Genomic DNA, 7,723 nt, shown 5'->3' on the forward strand with positions numbered 1-7,723 from the left:
TGTCAGAGTAGGCAAGACAGGTTAACAGAAGTAGACTAAAGGTTGCTTAGAGTAGATTTAGTAGTTTTATGCCAGTTAGATCTAGTTTAAGCCAACAGACAGCTTAAATAGGGAATAAAAATAGGCATATGATTATTATTTATAGTAGAACCTATTTGGAACATTAAAAAAGCAGCCTTATTTAGTGCAAAAATCTAGGTTCATCTCAGACTCTTTGCTCTTCAGCCTTGTACTATGATTCTTGCTAAAAAATAGCCTATCTGCAGATAAACCAAGCTTAGCACTCTTTTAAAACTTAATCTGAAACCTAGGTGAGAAGTCCTTTTCTCTAACCAGCTAGCCACCTGTTAGAGGCTTGTTAAGACTTTAAGACTTGGGAAAGTAATTTTAAATTCTCTCAAATATTAACAAGATTGGTATTTTTTTTTTAGATGAATACAAATTTTGATCACTTGCTTGATATACCTTAATTACGCTGTTTGGTCATTTATATTTTATCTGTATTTCATTATTAAATTTGCTGTTAAACTTTATCTACATTTATGTTTGTGAGTATTTAATTTTGGTGCCACTGGCTCTTTGAACCTTTCTTGGTTCCCCAAATCCCCCTGAGGTGTCAATAATCCTCCCCAAAACTAGAAAGCAGCCTGGCATAGCATCTATTGCATAAGGAAAAAATAATACAAAGACACTGCTTCCTATCATGCAAGGCAGTCTGCTGGAGAAATGATGGCTGAGGCACAAAAGCAGAAAAAAGAAAACTAAGACACGTACAGGCAGTCCACAATAAAAGGAGTTGGAGATTTCATGTAGAGAGGGGAACTAACCATTGAGCAGCCATGCAAAGCAATGGCAAAATACAAAAATAAGAAATCCAGCCTCCAGCAAGGTCATGAAGTAGCTAAAGAAATGGACTAAAAACAAACATGGGTGGTAAGTGGCAGCCAAGAGCCTGTACATCCAGCCATACATGGCCACAGACACTGACAGGACAGGAAGAGCTTCAACCATTAGCCAGCCTGAAGAAGGAAAGTCATGAGAAATTAGGAGTATGAACAGTACAGAGTACCTACCACACATCACCCAGGGGAACAAAGGCAAAAGCAATAACAGGTTGGAAGCCAGTCCTCTACTTGTTCCCCTAGTGACAGCACAAACTACAAGTGGGAGACTGGCTTAAAAATCAGCACCCTTGAAAGACCATGTGGTCCAACAGTTGTGACTGCTTATTTTGTACAAATAAATAAAAATGTTTTTGATCATATACTAGGGCTCTGCTCCACTGGATTTGCATGCTCTCATTTGATATGCAGGGCGAGAAGGTTCTGAGACAGCTGCATGACAGCTGGGAGGGGTGCAGACCCCTGAGGGGCCAAGGTAAAAAACCGTCAGAGCTATAACTGGAGAGCCAACGGGACTCCAGAATGGCATGCCCTTTTGTTAACATCCTCTGAGAGGCTGGCAGGCCCTCACTGGTGAGAAACAAGAAGCACTGGCTCATAAGACCCTAAGCTGGAACCCAACAGTAAATATCACCAGCAGTGACCACAAGCAGCAAGCAGCACACCTCAGCTGCTCCCAGCAGTGCTGAGAGAACAGCAAGGTGAACCTGATGGTAAGCAGCAGCAGAGCAGTGACTTCAAAAGGTGGCAGGCAGAATCCTGCAGTGCTCCCCAGAGCACCAGCATGAGACAGCACACCTCTGGGCTTGCTGCTGCTGCTGCAGCAGCAGCAACCTCAAGCACAGGCTGGTGGGTTGGGATCTTCCCCAGTGAACTAAGGAGCAGCTCTTCTACTCCTTTTTGCTGGGTGAGGTGGTAACCTCCCAGGTAGAGAAAGTTCTCAAGGAGAGAGGTACACCAGAAGACCCAAGCGGCTTGTTATTTGGAGTTGTTTGTTATTTGCAGATTTTCTTCTGTTGTTTGGGATGTTATTTGTCTGGGGAGTTATTTCCTATTTTTGGGGGTATTTAATAGTTGGGGCTTTCCATAGTTGTTCTGTCTGATACAGTCTAGTTATTTTCTTTCCTATTAATAAACTTATATATACTGTTGGTATCTGCACTGCTTGCAAGCGGGAAAGTTTTTCTTTTAGGATCCTCAAATTTGTACTCAGCCCTTGTTTTGCCACCAGGACCCAGCAGAAGGGTTACGCAGGTTATGTACTAGAGGGGCTATATACCAGCCTGAAGCTCCAGCCAGCCAGCTAGCAAAAGCTTGCACAAAATATGCAGCAACAATAACATTTGTTGAAAGGACAGACATGGCAACCTCCTCAAAACTTGTGCGGAGATGCCCATGATGCAGGAGGGAAAGGTTCTCTAGAGAGAGATTTCTAAAGAGCCAGTTTAGATTTAGAAACAAGGACTCTTTCCATGTTATTACATGTCAAGCGAGTAGATGAAATGATTCAGATAAAGGTTAATGGTTCTCAAAGCCAGACTGCCAACTCTGAAACTGTTATTCACTAGCCAAAAAGTGGTCCAGTTCAAATACCTGTAAAATCTACATTTTTGCATGCAATACAACAGAAGATACGTATTCTATTGCCTAATTATTTTTTTCCATCTGGGTTTCTACCAGAATAGAAAAGCTTGTGGGCTTTTAGATTTAGTCTTTGGAAATATACATGTAGGAGTCTGCTGCAAAATATACAGCTTAGCGGTAAGTCTCATGACAACCTGGTTTCCATCCTACACTCTTAAAATAAGGAAAACCTCTACCAATGTGGGTGGAAGTTTTGCTTTAATAAGTTACAAGGGATCTGACTCTGCAAAAAATAACAAACAAAAGGATGTGCCGAAGTTATTCAAAGGAATTGGCATTAATACTAAAGCAAACTTTAATTTCCAGCTCATGAAAGAGATTGTATACAGTGAATCTTTCCTGTGTTTTGGAAGCAAAGGTTTTAAGTTATGAAGGCAACAAGGACTGCAGTGATCAATGATGTCAATAATGAAGAAAGAATCAGAGAACTGAAAGTACTTACACTGGAAAGGAGACTTTATGCAGATTTTCACCAAAGCTCTTGAAACTGTACAACTAATCCATATAAACTTTTGACACTAAAATAAAAAAATGTAAATTATTAAATCAGCACAAAATGAGATGACTTGCATTAATAGCAGCTCACAGAAATTTCATCATAAAAGGATGCAGGTTGAAGGACAACCAGTGAATATTAGGAATACAGACCATCAAAAGGGACAAGTAGAGAGACACAAAATGCAGGCTGCAAACAAGTTTTAACTATTTCTGATACACTTAGTTCCCTATACTTCTACTTCTCTCTGTTTCCTGTGATAATCAACAGCACACAGAATTAAGTTGGAGAAGCCAACAGATGCTTTGCAAATGGCCTTCCTCTAAACCTGGGTGCTTGCACATAGTTAGGAGGCCAGAGGTGAGAAGGTGAAAGAAAGCTGGCAGTACACTCCTCCAGCACCAAATGGCAGGTAAATATCTTTTAATTCAACATTACAACTCTCACCCCAGCCCACCACAACCTGTTGAGATCAAAGCGAAAGCCACAAAATCTCGTAAATTCCATCCAATTTTTTTTAAATGCTGCCTTTCAGAAACATAAAAAGCTAAATTCAAGGAGATAAGAATCTAGACAGATAAAAATAAATTGCAAAAGTTCCACGAAAAGGTAACACAGGAAACAGTAACTTGCACAGGAATTTTCAGTAAGATATGGCTACTAAAAAGGTTTGTGCCATTTGGGCTGTAATAAATTACCTTCTATAAATGACTGTGTCAAAACCATACCTTAGGAAAGAAAATTACAAGCATTAAACATTCACAGAGTGACTGACTTAGTAATACCCAAGGATAAAATGACAAACAGCATACCAGGGTACAAAGGAAATAACCATCAGGGAGAGAGAAAAACTATAATGGAAAGCATGGAAGTGCAAACAAAGGGTGTGTTAAAGTTGAAGGAAGACTTAGACTGAAAAGCAAGGAAAAATGGACAGTGACATGCGGACTGTGAAATAGTCTCCTAAGGTGAGTGGTAAAAGTTTGTCGGTGCTAAAACATGTTCTGTTAAAACTTGCCAAGAGCATACTTGGAGGAAGAAATCCTGCTTTGGCAAGGGCGGAGACTGAAAACCCTCAGTGTCTTTTCCAAGCTAGCTCTCTGTTTTTGATACCTTGAAGGCAAGACTGCTATTACATACACACAAGTCAATTTTATTTTATTTAAAAAAAAAAAAAAAAAAAAAGCACCTGTGTGTTCAAGAGTCAGCTAATGAATCTACTCCCCCCACACCTGAAGAAAATACATGTTCTACTGTATTGGCAATGCATAGGGAGTGCATGTGAACCCCCTGAGATTGGCGGTGCAGCCCCTGAAAGAAGTGCTGCTGGCGCTGCTGGGGGGGGGCACCTGCAGGCAGTCACTGCTCACCACCCTCCCCCCCTTGCCGCTAATACTGCTGGCAGCGTCTGGAGGTGGTCACCTACCACCAGTCAGTGCTCACCACCCCACCTGCCTCCAACACTGCCACAGCCGTCTGCGGGAGCTCCCCGCTCGCCATAGTTTCATAGTTGTTAGGGTTGGAAGGAACCTTTTAGATCATCAAGTCCAACCCCCCCCCCGGGCAGGAAAGAGTGCATGGGTCAGATGACCCCAGCCAGGAGTTTGTCCAATCTCCTTTTAAACACCTCCAAGGAAGGGGACAGCACGACCCCCCCTTGGAAGCCTATTACATATTTTAGCGACCCTCACTGTAAAGATTTTTTTCCTGATGTCTAATCTAAATTTGCTCTCTTCCAGTTTGCCAACACCAAACCCCCACCACCACTGCCTGCAGGTGGTTGCCCACTGTGCCCATCTTCCACCCTAGCCTCCAGGGGCACATGTTGTTCATGTTCTACAGCTCTGTAGCTCAACTTTGGAATTCCAGGAGCCATGAAGGCTGTTAACAACAGAACGACAGGTTATCAAGAATGTGACACATAGACTCAGGCCCCAAACTTGCAGAGGGTCATACCCATGTCCCTTATGGTCAACTGAGTGGGTTTTACATGGGCACAAAGGTTTCTTCACGATCCTTCAGCAAGAATGTAGTTGGGGGGGGTGCAGAGTTACTGAATAAGTAATTGTGTTGTGAGCTCTATTCAACACACTTAGGGAAAAGTTGTTTGCCATATGGAAAAGGGACAAAACCTGGTAGGCAGGAAAAAATATTTGAGGTTTCTAAAAAAGGTAGTGAAGAATGTAGTGTACAAAGCCACAGAGGCCGAGAAAAAGTTGCTGGATAGAGAGAGTTATTTTAAAGTTGCCTAGTATAATACAAAGGGCTCAAATGGAAAACCTATAATAAGAAAGGAGTTCATCTTTTCTGAGTCTTCTACCTACAGATTAAGCCTCATAGGCTAAGTATAGGCAGTCAAAAAAGCTCAAGGCTGAATTGATTCAATCTTTGCAGGTTAGTTTAAGCTGCGTAGATTGAACCGAGAAGCAAGTGAACAGACATTCACTTTTGATTCTAGAAATGCAGCCACATGCCTGTAGTAATCCAGGCCAGAAGCCAAGGGATGCTAGAGCATGCCTCCCTGCTCTGCTGAAGCAGACAGCTTGAATCTGAAGGGGATCTGGGACACAAGTTCAATAAACCAATTTAGTCTGATATATCCATCCAGGTTTATCTTAAACCAGTTTTGACTATTTTGAAAGTGGTTTATGTGCACTGAACTTCTGTTGTGCTGTAGATTTGAACTGGTTTCTAATCAGTTACACCAGTTTATGTGTAATTTTTGTCCCTAGCCATATATGCTGTTCAAGACTTGCTAACTGGCAGGATTCAGGCTCCAAAGTCTGAGGAGATCCAGACATGTCAGCAAAGCAGAGAGTGCAGAAATAGACAATGATTTATGTGCACTGCAGAGTGGTGTGAAAAATGCAGCTAGACTGTCTCATTTGGCAGGGAGAGCAAAGATTCAGCTGTGGGAGGAAGAAAACCGTTCAGGGGTGGGGGCTGAAGGGAAGAAGCTGGGGAAAAAGAATCAGAACCACAGAAAGAGAGGAAGGAATAGCCCAGAAAGAAGGATTTTCCCCTGCTAGATGAGGTAATAGGGATAAGCACTGCTTGTTTGGGTGCTGCCAATCACCCCCCCACTCTCAGCCACAACTTTAACTTGACTAATACTAACTAGACCAAACCCAGCCTGCCCCTTATCTCATGCAGACTTTAATTGAGACCTGTCTTTAAGGGAAAGGACAATAAAATGCACAAGAAGCATACATCAACTTTTTTAGACTGAAAGGTTTTTTCTGGTTATACTGTATTTATTTCATTTTAAAAAGGAAATCTGCCCTGACCCTGAACCTTTCATTAATTTCTGCTTCTAACAGTACAGCGTATGCACCACCCATTTAAAAAAAAGTTACTTGTGAGTAATTTTCTTTGCTACTTCAATTTGACAGAAAACAAGACACTTTAGTCATTTCTTCTCCACCAGAATCACAGTTATGCCAATGAAGTCCACAACTCTAGCAACCACAATGATTACTTTAGAGAGCTGGGAAAAAAATTAAAAGTGTATCCCACTGAAAGAAGCTGAGTACAATAAACACTACTTCATGGAATGTTACCACAGAGTAAGAAAAGCATTTCAGCTTTATTTCACACAGCTGTACTCGATGATCTCCCGAGGTCCCTTCCAGCCTTAATGTCTATGAAATGTCTATGTCTATGAAATATGCCTGAACTGATCCTCAAAATAGCTTCTTGTTTAAACGCATGTTAATTTTATTAATGAACTTCTCCATATTCCTAAAACCCTCTAGTCCTAGGACCTATGGTCTCAGATAATACCCTCTTACATCACCTTTTGTAGCTGTTTTTTAGGTTTAAGCCTCAAAATCCAAAGTTTCAAAACTGTCCCTGCATGTTTCCAAATCTTGGCCTTTATCGAGCCAATACGGATTGACCACATAATGAGAGGGCCCCAAGGGGCAAACCTTCAGCACCACTTTTCCTCTTGCAATAACACAGGAGTTGGCTGACCCCCTACCATGACAAGAACTTCCCAAAGAGCCTATGAAGTCTAGAGCCTTAAACTGCAAGCAGTCACACAATTTATGGATAAATAAGGTAAATTTCATAACACAGAAGTAACAAGTAAGAAAAAAAATAACCATCCCACTGTTTTCAAGGCAGTGACTTGGGAAAATGACAACATGGAGGCAATTGCTACATTTTAATTGTAAGAGGGTGTTCTGGCCCTTGAAGGCAGATTGCAAATATGGCACTGTCCTACTACTGATGACATTCAAGAAGGGAGGGAAAAATGTAGTGCCCAGGTCTGACAAGGGAAATAGGACCCCTGTATTGCTGCAAGGTCTGCATCGAAGAGGCCCTTTCCTCCCCCCACTCCAAAGTCAGGAAGAAAGTGAAGGAAGAAACAAGACCTGCTGTAACTTCAGGAAGAGAAGCTGGAGCTCTGAGGTCTTCCCAAATGAGGGCCTGGAAAAGTTTTAAATGAGCCAGTGAAAGGCCTTGTGCTCCCTGAGGTGGTCACCAGGGATCCTGGTTTTCTCCAATTAAAAACAAAAAACAAAAAAACAAAACAAAACAAAAAAAAAACACACACACACACAAAACAATTTTCAGATTAAAACAAGTAAGCCAAAATCCACATTTTTCCGTGATCAAAATGAAACCCTGCTATCTATATTTATTAGGGTGGTGCAAAATTTCACCAGCTGTTTTG

The 7,723-nt window shown here is 41.6% G+C and overlaps 1 protein-coding gene across 8 annotated transcripts in view; it reads right to left on the reverse strand.

The window, feature by feature from the left end:
* Nucleotides 1–3,069, reverse strand: part of PPFIBP1 (PPFIA binding protein 1) — a 146,076-nt gene extending 143,007 nt beyond the window's left edge. For all 8 annotated transcript variants that reach the window (XM_019544372.1, XM_019544373.1, XM_019544371.1 and 5 more), the window contains exon 1: nucleotides 2,989–3,069. The gene's annotated coding sequence lies outside the window, so the exon portion shown is untranslated. The remainder of the gene's footprint in view (nucleotides 1–2,988) is intronic.
* Between the last annotated feature and the right edge of the window lie 4,654 nt (nucleotides 3,070–7,723).

Source organism: Crocodylus porosus, unplaced genomic scaffold (assembly GCF_001723895.1).
Source record: "Crocodylus porosus isolate Cpor-Errol unplaced genomic scaffold, CroPor_comp1, whole genome shotgun sequence".
NCBI classification, from domain to species: domain Eukaryota; kingdom Metazoa; phylum Chordata; order Crocodylia; family Crocodylidae; genus Crocodylus; species Crocodylus porosus.